General features: G+C 46.2%; 1 protein-coding gene and 1 non-coding gene across 6 annotated transcripts in view; both read right to left on the bottom strand.

Moving 5' to 3' along the window:
* The window catches only part of SIRT5 (sirtuin 5), a 90,684-nt gene that overhangs the window by 65,730 nt on the left and 11,916 nt on the right, over window positions 1-13,038 (bottom strand). The gene's annotated exons all lie outside the window — the stretch shown is intronic.
* On the bottom strand, window positions 12,023-12,142 carry LOC134931276 (U5 spliceosomal RNA). Its single transcript, XR_010179070.1, has one exon. It is a non-coding gene; the product is annotated as a U5 spliceosomal RNA (small nuclear RNA).

Raw genomic sequence — 13,038 nt, 5'->3', positions numbered from 1 at the left:
AAGAAGCCAATCCATCCTGCACGCAGGTGAGTTCACTTCTTCTCCCCTAAGTCCCTCGTTGCAGTGATCCTGTTGCCAGCAGGACTCACTGTAAAATAAAAAACCTAAGCTAAACTTTCCTAAGCAGCTCTTTAGGAGAGCCACCTAGATTGCACCCTTCTCGGCCGGGCACAAAATCTAACTGGCTTGGAGGAGGGTCATAGGGGGAGGAGCCAGTGCACACCACCTGATCCTAAAGCTTTACTTTTTGTGCCCTGTCTCCTGCGGAGCCGCTATTCCCCATGGTCCTTTCAGGAACCCCAGCATCCACTAGGACGATAGAGAAATTTAATTTAAAATAATCTTTTCCTGCAGGTACCGGTGTGGTATCTAAACTCCAACACCTCTTTAATAGTGACTATCATACCTTGAATGCTTTTGGCTAATCGGGGGCTACCCCTCTCAAATCCTCAGTATCGACCTCAGTGTCAGAATCTGTGCCAGTGTCCCCTTGCATGATCTGTATCAGGTCTGGGAACTGGAGGTGTCCTGAGTGGATGACGTGGAATGATCAGCAACGCATCTTCCACAGACTGTCTGTTGTACCTTTGCAAGCTTTGACAATATACTTTGCCACTCTCTCACCCATACTGGCTCCTTCTGATGGAAGGGCCATCTCCTTACCCTCTTGTGTATTCAAAACAGTTACCTCTGAGGAAGAGCTCTCTCCTGACATGTTACACACGTGTACACACTATCACACAAGGGAGCTATCGGGGACAGACTCACACTAATGTCTGTCAGAGAAACACAGAGGGATTCGCCAGTCCACACACTGCGCCCATATGTAAACTGTATAAGTACTACACAATTACAGCGCTATTTCAATGTTATTTCCGCTGACCTAAAGTAATAAACACTCCTTTCCCCCTTTATAACACCATGGTACCTGTATCAGCGTTGTCATGAGGAGAAACATCATTCAGGAGCTTCACACTGGCGTTTCTGCAGGAGAAAAATGGCGCCCAGTGAGTGTTCTGGCAAGTCTGAAGAGAAATCCCGCCGCCCTGTAATGGCGCGATTAAGCCTCAGTAATGTAATATTTATACTGGCCGGGGATTTAATACACCAGCGGCTAACATGTGTGTACTTTTTAGCCAGTGAGAGTAAGGTTTCTTCCATGCCGCTCAGAGCGCGTCCCCCCCGCGCGCTCTGCACCCTTGTGCTGAGAGACATGGCGCGCAGCTTCCCGCCGCTGCACTGGTACCTTTATGCAGCCACGATGACCGGAGGACCCCTCTCTGCTGGACTCCGGTAAATACTCACCAGCCTTCTGACTTCTGGCTCTGTTAGGGGGTGGCGGCAGTGCTGTGGGAGTGAGCAGCAGCCAGGCATGGGCTGTGTCCAGTACCCTTCATGAGCTAATGGTGTCCTGTCAGCGGAAACAGAGCCATTGAACTAATTGAGAAGTTGGTTCCTACTTCCCCCCCCTAAGTCCCACGAAGCAGGGAAGCCGTTGCCAGCAGCTTCCCTGTGAAATAAAAAACCTAACAGTCTTTTCCAGCAGAACTCTGTAGAGCTCCACTGGTGTGCATCCAGTCTCCCGGGCACATTTTCTAAACTGAGGTCTGGAGGAGGGGCATAGAGGGAGGAGCCAGTTCACACTGTTGAAAAGTCTTAAAGTGCCAAAGGCTCCTGCGGAACAGTCTATACCCCATGGTACTAAAATGAACCTCAGCATTCTCTAGGACGTAAGAGAAAGCCCATTATTTTCTCCAATGAAGTTATGATGACAAACATAACATTTCTATTGCAAGAGTTCTCACAAGTGTCACAAAAGTATCAGCCAAAAAGGGCTGCCCCACTCCATATAAATAACTTTACACTCTTATTTTGCCCTTTGAGGAGAAGATTTGTTTCCTCATTTTACTAAGCAAGGTTGAGCTGGGGGAGATTCAAATGTTTGAAAAGTCAGTTGGGAGTCTGTTTTTTCCTATCTAATTCACAGGAAAAAATAGACACCCAACTGACTTTTCAAACATTTGAATTCCATCCTACACGCAGTTTATTTTTATGTCAGGCTGCACAATTTAAATTTCCAAACAACTGGATCAGCATTCTGAGGGTAAGCAGGCATAGATAAAAACCAGGGTCGAAGTCCCAGAAATGCACCATTGTGACTGCGGTCACCGTGAGTGCAATATGGTTGACCCTTTCACACAGAAAAAGTACCTGTGTTGATCCACAAATTACCGGGTAACAGTGCGCTACCCGGTAATTTGATCTTCTGTGCAAAAGGGGTATAAATAAGAATTTACTCACCGGTAATTCTATTTCTCGTAGTCCGTAGTGGATGCTGGGAACTCCGTAAGGACCATGGGGAATAGCGGCTCCACAGGAGTCTGGGCACAACTAAAAGAAAGCTTTTAGACTACCTGGTGTGCACTGGCTCCTCCCACTATGACCCTCCTCCAAGCCTCAGTTAGGATACTGTGCCCGGAAGAGCTGACACAATAAGGAAGGATTTTGAATCCCGGGTAAGACTCATACCAGCCACACCAATCACACCGTATAACTCGTGATACCATATCCAGTTAACAGTATGAAATTTAACTGAGCTCTCACAGATGGCTCATAACAATAACCCTTTTGTGAACAACAACTATGTACAAGTATTGCAGACAATCCGCACTTGGGACGGGCGCCCAGCATCCACTACGGACTACGAGAAATAGAATTACCGGTGAGTAAATTCTTATTTTCTCTGACGTCCTAGTGGATGCTGGGAACTCCGTAAGGACCATGGGGATTATACCAAAGCTCCCAAACGGGTGGGAGAGTGCGGATAACTCTGCAGCACCAAATGAGAGAACTCAAGGTCCTCCTCAGCCAGGGTATCAAATTTGTAGAATTTTGCAAACGTGTTTGCCCCTGACCAAGTAGCAGCTCGGCAAAGTTGTAAAGCCGAGACCCCTCGGGCAGCCGCCCAAGATGAGCCCACCTTCCTTGTAGAATGGGCTTTTACTGATTTAGGATGCGGCAGTCCAGCCGCAGAATGCGCCAGCTGAATTGTGCTACAAATCCAGCGAGCAATAGTCTGCTTAGAAGCAGGAGCACCCAGTTTGTTGGGTGCATACAGGATAAATAGCGAGTCAGTTTTCCTGACTCCAGCCGTCCTGAAAACATCAATTTTCAAGGCCCTGACTACGTCCAGTAACTTGGAATCCTCCAAGTCGCTAGTAGCCGCAGGCCCTACAATAGGTTGGTTCAAGTGAAAAGCAGATACCACCTTAGGGAGAAACTGGGGACGAGTCCTCAATTCTGCCCTATCCATATGGAAAATCAGATAAGGACTTTTAAATGACAAAGCCGCCAATTCTGATACACGCCTGGCCGAAGCCAAGGCCAATAACATGACCACTTTCCACGTGAGATCTTTTAGATCCACGGTCTTTAGTATCTCAAACCAATGTGATTTTAGGAAATTCAACACCACGTTGAGATCCCAGGGTGCCACTGGAGGCACAAAGGGCGGCTGAATATGCAGCACTCCCTTTACAAATGTCTGAACTTCAGGTAGTGAAGCTAGTTCTTTTTGGAAAAAAAATCGACAGAGCCGATATCTGTACCTTAATGGAGCCTAATTTTAGGCCCATAGTCACTCCTGCCTGTAGGAAGTGCAGAAATCGACCCAGCTGAAATTCCTCTGTTGGGGCCTTATGGCCTCACACCAAGCAACATATTTCCGCCATATGCGGTGATAATGTTTTACCGTTACATCTTTCCTGGCTTTAATCAGCGTAGGAATGACATCCTCCGGAATGCCCTTTTCCTTTAGGATCCGGCGTTCAACCGCCATGCCGTCAAACGCAGCCGCGGTAAGTCTTGGAACAGACAGGGCCCCTGCTGCAACAGGTCCTGTCTGAGCGGCAGAGGCCATGGGTCCTCTGAGATCATCTCTTGAAGTTCCGGGTACCAAGCTCTTCTTGGCCAATCCGGAACCACGAGTATTGTCCTTACTCCTCGTTTTCTTATTATTCTCAGTACCTTTGGTATGAGAGGCAGAGGAGGGAACACATAACCGACTGGTACACCCACGGTGTCACTAGAGCGTCCACCGCTATCGCCTGAGGGTCCCTTGACCTGGCGCAATATCTCTCCAGTTTTTTGTTTAGGCGGGACGCCATCATGTCCACCTGTGGCCGTTCCCAACGATTTACAATCAGTGTGAAGACTTCTGGATGAAGTCCCCACTCTCCCGGGTGGAGGTCGTGCCTGCTGAGGAAGTCTGCTTCCCAGTTGTCCACTCCCGGAATGAACACTGCTGACAGTGCTAGCACGTGATTTTCCACCCATCGGAGAATCCTTGTGGCTTCTGCCATTGCCGTCCTGCTTCTTGTGCCGCCCTGTCTGTTTACATGGGCGACCGCCGTGATGTTGTCTGACTGGATCAGTACCGGCTTGTTTTGAAGCAGGGGTTTTGCCTGACTTAGGGCATTGTAAATGGCCCTTAGTTCTAGAATATTTATGTGCAAGGAAGTCTCCTGACTCGACCATAGTCCTTGGAAGTTTCTTCCCTGTGTGACTGCCCCCCAGCCTCGAAGGCTGGCATCCGTGGTCACCAGGACCCAGTCCTGTATGCCGAATCTGCGGCCCTCTAGGAGATGAGCACTCTACAGCCACCACAGCAGAGACACCCTGGTTCTTGGAGACAGGGTTATTAGCCGATGCATCTGAAGATGCGATCCGGACCATTGATCCAACAGGTCCCACTGAAAGATTCTGGCATGGAACCTGCCGAAAGGAATTGCTTCGTAAGAAGCCACCATCTTTCCCAGGACTCGCGTGCAGTGATGCACCTACACCTGTTTTGGTTTCAGGAGGTCTCTGACTAGAGATGACAGCTCCTTGGCTTTCTCCTCCGGGAGAAACACTTTTTTCTGGACTGTGTCCAAAATCATTCCCAGGAACAGTAGACGTGTCGTCGGAACCAGCTGTGACTTTGGAATATTTAGAATCCAACCGTGCTGGTGTAGCACCTCCTGAGATAGTGCTACTCCTACCAACAACTGCTCCCTGGATCTCGCCTTTATTAGGAGATCGTCCAAGTACGGGATAATTAAAACTCCCTTTTTTCGAAGGAGTATCATCATTTCCGCCATTACCTTGGTAAACACCCTCGGTGCCGTGGACAGTCCAAACGGCAGCGTCTGGTAATTTTGTACCGCAAATCTGAGGTACTCCTGGTGAGGATGATAAATGGGGACATGCAGGTAAGCATCCTTGATGTCCAGGGATACCATGTAATCCCCCTCGTCCAGGCTTGCAATAACCGCCCTGAGCGATTCCATTTTGAACTTTAACTTTTTTATGTTTAGGATTTTAAATTTAAAATGGGTCTCACCGAACCGTCCGGTTTCGGTACCACTAACAGTGTGGAATAGTAACCCCGTCCTTGTTGAAGTAGGGGCACCTTGACTATCACCTGCTGGGAATACAGCTTGTGAATTGCCTCTAGCACAGCCTCCCTGCCTGAGGGAGTCGTTGGCAAGGCAGATTTGAGGAAACGGCGGGGGGAAGACGCCTCGAATTCCAGTTTGTACCCCTGAGATACTACTTGCAAGATCCAGGGATCCACCTGTGAGCGAGCCCACTGATCGCTGAAATTTTTGAGGCGGCCCCCCACCGTACCTGGCTCCGCCTGTGGAGCCCCACCGTCATGCGGCGGACTTGGAAGAAGCGGGGGGAGGACTTTTGCTCCTGGGAACCTGCTGTTTGTTGCAGCCTTTTTCCCCTACCTCTGCCTCTGGACAGAAAGGACCCGCCTTTTCCTCGCCTGTTTCTCTGGGTCCGAAAGGACTGTACTTGATAAAACGGCGCTTTTTTTAGGCTGTGAGGGAACCTGGGGTAAAAATGCTGATTTCCCAGCTGTCGCTGTGGAAACTAGGTCTGAGAGACCATCCCCGAATAACTTCACACCCTTATAAGGCAAAACTTCCATGTGCCTTTTGGAATCTGCATCCCCTGTCCACTGCCGAGTCCATAAGCCTCTCCTAGCAGAAATGGACAATGCACTTATTTTAGATGCCAGCCGGCAGATCTCCCTCTGTGCATCTCTCATGTATAAGACTGAGTCTTTTATATGCTCTATGGTTAGGAGAATAGTGTCCCTGTCTAGGGTGTCAATATTTTCTGACAGGGAATCTGACCATGCAGCGGCAGCACTGCACATCCATGCTGACGCAATAGCTGGTCTAAGTATAATGCCTGAGTGTGTATATATACAGACTTCAGGATCGCCTCCTGCTTTCTATCCGCAGGCTCCTTTAGGGCGGCCGTATCCGGAGACGGAAGTGACACCTTTTTAGACAAACGTGTGAGCGCTTTATCCACCCTAGGAGGTGTTTCCCAACGTGCCCTATCCTCTGGTGGGAAAGGGAACGCCATTAGTAATTTTTTAGGGATTACCAATCTTTTATCGGGGAAAGCCCACGCTTCTTCACACACTTCATTTAATTCTTCAGATGGGGGAAAAACTACGGGTAGTTTTTTCTCCCCAAACATAATACCCTTTTTAGTGGTACCTGGGTTTATATCCGAAATGTGTAATACCTCCTTCATTGCCTCAATCATGCAACGAATGGCCCTAGTGGACATTAGATTTGACTCATCGTCGTCGACACTGGTATCAGTATCCGTGTCGACATCTGCGTCTGCCATCTGAGGTAGCGGGCGTTTTAGAGCCCCTGATGGCCTTTGAGACACCTGGGCAGGCACGAGCTGAGAAGCCGGCTGTCCCGCATTTGGCATGTCGTCAAATTTTTGGTGTAAGGAGTCGACACTTGCACGTAATTCCTTCCATAAAACCATCCACTCAGGTGTCTGCCCCGCAGGGGGTGACATCACTTCTATGGGCATCTGCTCCGCCTCCACATAATTTTCCTCATCAAACATGTCGACACACCGGGAATGCTCTAATAGAGGACAGGACCCCACAGAAGCCCCCTTTGGGGAGACAGAGAGAGAGTATGCCAGCACACACCAGAGCGCTATATAATGCAGGGACTAACTGAATTATGTCCCCTATAGCTGCTATAATATTTACTGTGCCTAAATTTAGTGCCCCCCCCCCTCTCTTTTTTACCCTTTTCTGTAGTGTAGACTGCAGGGGAGAGCCAGGGAGCTTCCTTCCAGCGTAACGGTGAGGGAGAAATGGCGCCAGTGTGCTGAGAGAGATAGCTCCGCCCCTTTTTCGCTGACTTTTCTCCCGCTTTTTTAAGGATTCTGGCAGGGGTAATTATCACATATATAGCCTCTGAGGCTATATATTGTGATTGTTTTGCCAGCCAAGGTGTTTTTATTGCTGCTCAGGGCGCCCCCCCCCCCAGCGCCCTACACCCTCAGTGACCGGAGTGTGAAGTGTGTATGAGGAGCAATGGCGCACAGCTGCAGTGCTGTGCGCTACCTTGGTGAAGACAGAAGTCTTCATGCCGCCGATTTTCCGGACTTCTTCTTGCTTCTGGCTCTGTAAGGGGGGCGGCGGCGCGGCTCCGGGACCGAACACCAAGGCCAGTTCCATGCGGTCAATCCCTCTGGAGCTAATGGTGTCCAGTAGCCTAAGAAGCCCAAGCTAGCTGCAAGCAGGTAGGTTCGCTTCTTCTCCCCTTAGTCCCTCGTTGCAGTGAGCCTGTTGCCAGCAGGTCTCACTGTAAAATAAAAAAACTAAATTATACTTTCTTTCTAAGAGCTCAGGAGAGCCCCTAGTGTGCATCCAGCTCGGCCGGGCACAAAAATCTAACTGAGGCTTGGAGGAGGGTCATAGTGGGAGGAGCCAGTGCACACCAGGTAGTCTAAAAGCTTTCTTTTAGTTGTGCCCAGACTCCTGCGGAGCCGCTATTCCCCATGGTCCTTACGGAGTTCCCAGCATCCACTAGGACATCAGAGAAAGGGGGATATTAATGAAAGCGTGGCAAGAGAAAATTGTGAGTGATATAAAGTACCAACCAATCAGCTCCTGTCATTTTTGAAACACAGCCTGTAATGTGTAAATTAGTAGCTGACTGATTAGGACTTTATCTCTCACTATTTTATCTCTCTCCAAGCTTAGATAAATAGTCCCCTAGGAGAGATATCTGGACAGGAAAATCTTATTTTTGCTAGTGCCCTAAAGAGGCACAAGACTGTGATCTGCACCAACAGAACCTCACAGCTGGCTGAATTTGGCCTGAACACGCGTCAAACGTTAAAGTGATTCTGGGGTGTTTGCAACCAAGGGGTATATGCAATTGCGGTCGAATTCCCGAAAATGTCGAAAAACGGGACATTTTCGCCCCAAAAAAATATTCGACAATGCAATACAGCACTTTTCGCCAAAAAAACGGCCATTCCAAATTCGACTTTTTGAAATTCGACATTTGTCAAATTCAACATTTCTGCAATGGTACAAATGCGGCATTTCGACAAAAGTATATTCAATTGAAGATTGTAAATTCGACTACAGTGCTTTTTGACAGTAAATTCGTCATTTTCAATCCGCCACACTTTGCTGGCGGAATCTAATAAAAAAAATTAAAAACATGTTTTTTTGTGTTTTTTTTATTGGTAATAGCATATCTATTTATATTAGAAGGGATTAGGTACTTGGTTTGTTTATTTTGGAGGCACAAGTATTATTTATATATATTTAAAAAAAAAAAAAATAATAATAATATTATATATACAGGTTGAGTATCCCATATCCAAATATTCCGAAATACGGAATATTCCGAAATACGGACTTTTTTGAGTGAGATAGTGAAACCTTTGTTTTCTGATGGCTCAATGTACACAAACTTTGTTTAATACACAAAGTTATTAAAAATATTATATTAAATGACCTTCAGGCTGTGTGTATAAGGTGTATATGAAACAAATTAATTGTGTGAATGTAAACACACTTTGTTTAATGCACAAAGTTATAAAAATATTGGCTAAAATTACCTTCAGGCTGTGTGTATAAGGTGTATATGAAACGTAAATGCATTCTGTGCTTAGATTTAGGTCCCATCACCATGATATCTCATTATGGTATGCAATTATTCCAAAATACGGAAAAATCCCATATCCAAAATACCCCTGGTCCCGAGCATTTGGATAAGGGAGACTCAACCTGTATGTATGTATATATATATATATATATATATATATATATATATATATATATTTTTTTTTATGGAATGGTAAAAATCTGGAAAAAAAAAAATGCGTGGGGTCCCCCCTCCTAAGCATAACCAGCAACGGGCTCTTTGAGCCGGTCCTGGTTGCCAAAATACGGGAAATAAAATGACAGGGTATCCCCCGTATTTTAACAACCAGCACCGGGCTCTGCGCCTGGTGCAAAAAATACGGGGGACAAAAAGAGTAGGGGTCCCCCGTATTTTTTGTACCAGTACCGGGCTCCACTAGCTGTACAGATAATGCCACAGCCGGGGGTCACTTTTATACAGCGCCCTGCGGCCGTGGCATTAAATATCCAACTAGTCACCCCTGGCCGGGGTACCCTGGAGGAGTGGGGGCCCCTTCAATCAAGGGGTCCCCCCCCAAGCCACCCAAGGGCCAGGGGTGAAGCCCGAGGTTGTCCCCCCCATCCAAGGGCTGCGGATGGGGGGCTGATTGCCTTGAGTAAAATGTAAGAATATTGTTTTTGCAGAAGAACTACAAGTCCCAGCAAGCCTCCCCCGCAAGCCGGTACTTGGAGAACCACAAGTACCAGCATGTGGGGGGGAAACGGGCCCGCTGGTACCTGTAGTTCTACTGCAAAAAAAATACCCAAATAAAAACAGGAGAGACACACCGTGAAAGTAAAAATAGGATTTTGGTACTTACCAGGTAAATCCTTTTCTTTGAATCCATAGGGGGCACTGGAGTACTCTTGGGATATGGACGGGCGTAGCCGAACAAAGGCACTGAATATTCAAATTTAGGACTCTCCCCCCCTCCATATCCCCAAGTACCTCAGTGTACTTTGCCAGTGTTTTTTACTGAGCGAACAGGATATAGAGAGGTTGACAATGGAGAATACCTATAACATAACGGACAACAACAAAGTTGACCTATAACCTTACTGTCAACTAAACAGTTGACCCCATAACCGATAGAACTTTATAATTTGAACCAATCGGTGAAAATGTGTTATTATAAGCTCCTCTGAGCTTAATATCAATGAAGTAAACTTGTTACCCTAAGCTCCCTTGAGCTTAAAACAACCCAGGTAAAACTGCTCTGGGTGGGCGTCCAGTGCCCCCTATGGATTCAAAGAAAAGGATTTACCTGGTAAGTACCAAAATCCTATTTTCTTTATCATCCACTAGGGGTCACTGGAGTACTCTTGGGACGTACCAAAGCTTCCCTCGTGGGCGGGAGAGCTGTTTGATACTTGTAACAGTAGGCAGCCAAAGCTAGATGCTGACGGCGCCACCATTCATAACGTGTAAAAGTGCACAAACGTGGTGCACTGAAGGCTATGTAGCCGCGTCGTAGACGCTCCACGACCCGCTGGGTCTGACATTCCCACAGAACCTGTGGGATGAACTATTACTGACGTAGGCGATTGTAACTTAGCCTTAAAGTAAGCCTGACTTGTAGTCATTATTATCCAACTGGATAATGTCTGCTGAGAAACTGGCTAACCCCAGTTCGCAGTATCATATAGAACAAACAACGTATTCATATCACGTACTGTAGACGTTCGGTACATATATAAACGCGTAATGCGTGTACCACATTCAGAATTCTAGAATGTGCTGTCCCCACAGGGACCACTATTGGTATATTGATGTGAAGAATACGAAAGCGGATTTCGTCCGAAGATCTGCTTTGTCATGAGAAACTCAAATACGGTGGCTTGGAATACAAGGCACCCAAATATGAAAACAAAACCCTTGCCGAAGCACCCTTGCCGACGACAAGGCTAGAAGAAAAATGTTTTCCAAAGTGAGAAACTTAATTCTCATTTGTTGTAAGGGTTCAAAAAATATGAAACTTAATTCCCATTTGTTGAAAGGGTTCCAAAATATGAAAACTGTAATAAATCTGAACCCAACCTCAAATCGCCTGGCGCTGTAGGTGGGATAAATAGAGTCTGAACTTTGGTGACACCTTGTAGAAAGATGTTTACAGACGCAAATAGAGGCAAACGTCTTTGAAAATACGTTTACCACACAGATACCTGCACACTTAGTGCAGATGAACGCAGTTTTCCATCCCACCCTGTTTAACAGAATACGGGTAACTTGAAGTATGATGTTGGAAACTTCCGAGGTTTACAACCTATGTAAACACACTAAATTTTTTTAATAATGAGCTGCCTTAAGCGGCTTACTATTTCGTAACATGGTTGGTATAACCGATACCGTAATGCTCTATTTTTTAAGAGGGCGGTCTGAACCCTCACCCCGTCAACCGCAGCTGCGGTACATAGATAATAAGTATATAGATAAGTATGGGTAAAAGAACGTTCCCTGATGTAACAGGTTGGACGTATTATGAGCGGGCCAAGATCGTGTGCAAGTATTCCTTGAAAATTCGAGAAGCAAACTTCTACGAAATCCATGAGATACCACCAGTATGACTGTGACGAACTGTCTTCTGATCCGTTTTGGCAACGGAGAGAGAAACGGAAAATGGCGGAGCCAGATACACGATGCTGAATGACCCCATGAATGTGAGAGACTTCACCGCCACTGCCCTTGTGATCTGTTTTGTACACATACTGAGCTTTTGTAATTGTGGCGAGATGCCATCATGTATACTTGAGGGTAACCTCCTTCTGTGGACTCAGATATGAAACACCTCTGGATTTAATGTCCAGTTTTGAAGATCCAAATGCTGACGGGTGAGATCATCTGTCTAACAGATGTCCACTCACGGATTGATCTCTTGACATTTTCACATAATGGCGTTCTGAGCCATTGAAGATTTGAGTTACCTGCCGCATTGCCATGCGGCTTCTTGGTTCTCACTGGTTGTTGTGTATGCAACTGCCGTTGCTTCGTTTGACTGCTTAAGGCCAGCGTGAGCCAGGCATGAAAAAACAAAATTACATGAAACTCACGGTTGTTTCTCTCCACGAAAATCTTTAGTAAAAAGCGAAAGATTTATTCGTTCTGAAGAGAAACCAGAGTCTATCCCTGGTCAGACTGAAAGTGAATCATTTATTGCATTGTAAAATGCACAGAGTTCTAGGACATTTATCGACAGCAATCTGTCGTGTTTTAGAACCTTTGCGTTGATTTTAACTACAAATCCTGACTCTCTGTGACTGTCGTCCAGAGTATATGCACCCTTGTCCCTCTGTGGGTACGCGAGTGAAGGGTGGCGAACTAAATTGAAAACACATCTTTATTCTTAATAGATGAATACACCAATGTACCGCTAGTGTGCGTGTACTTTTGTTCTTGCTGGTGTAGTAGGTAAAAGTATTTGATTTACCGTATTCATAATGTTACCTAGGAATTGACATCGTTTAGACAGACTTAGATGCGATTGTTTTCGAACTTGATCTGCTACCGCAGTATACCTTAGTAGCGCAAGCTAGAGGAACTTTGTTGATACATAGTTTTTATGTGAGATGAGCTATCATCCCAACATCACTTTGGTAAATACCGGGAGCGATAAGCAACGGTAGAAATGAAATGGTTAATGGTTGTGGCGATTTGCAAACGCTAGAACCTGTGATGAAGAAACCGGACTGGGTAAATACGCATTGTGAAGATCAAATGCAATTATACAATTTTGTGGCTCCAATAAGCAAAAACTAACTGCAGAAAATCCATTTTCTAACTGTAGTAAATGACTTGCTGATTGATATTGCAACGGAGCTGTTTGGTTTTGCCCAAACAGAGGAGAATAAGTAACTCTGACTGTGTTGGCGTACTATTGCCTGGTTTATAACCCAGCAAAGACTAAATGACAACCTGCCAAACCGTTCGACAGAAGCAGTTTTGTACTCTAAGCTGTAAATAGCTGAGACATATATGAGTTGAAGTCCTGAAACCTCGCAAATGTAACATGAAAAGACGC

Source organism: Pseudophryne corroboree, chromosome 5 (assembly GCF_028390025.1).
Source record: "Pseudophryne corroboree isolate aPseCor3 chromosome 5, aPseCor3.hap2, whole genome shotgun sequence".
In the NCBI taxonomy this organism is placed as follows: Eukaryota; Metazoa; Chordata; class Amphibia; order Anura; family Myobatrachidae; genus Pseudophryne; species Pseudophryne corroboree.
The sequence above is the reverse complement of the archived record's forward strand: the minus strand, read 5'-3'. Positions and strand labels throughout refer to the sequence as shown.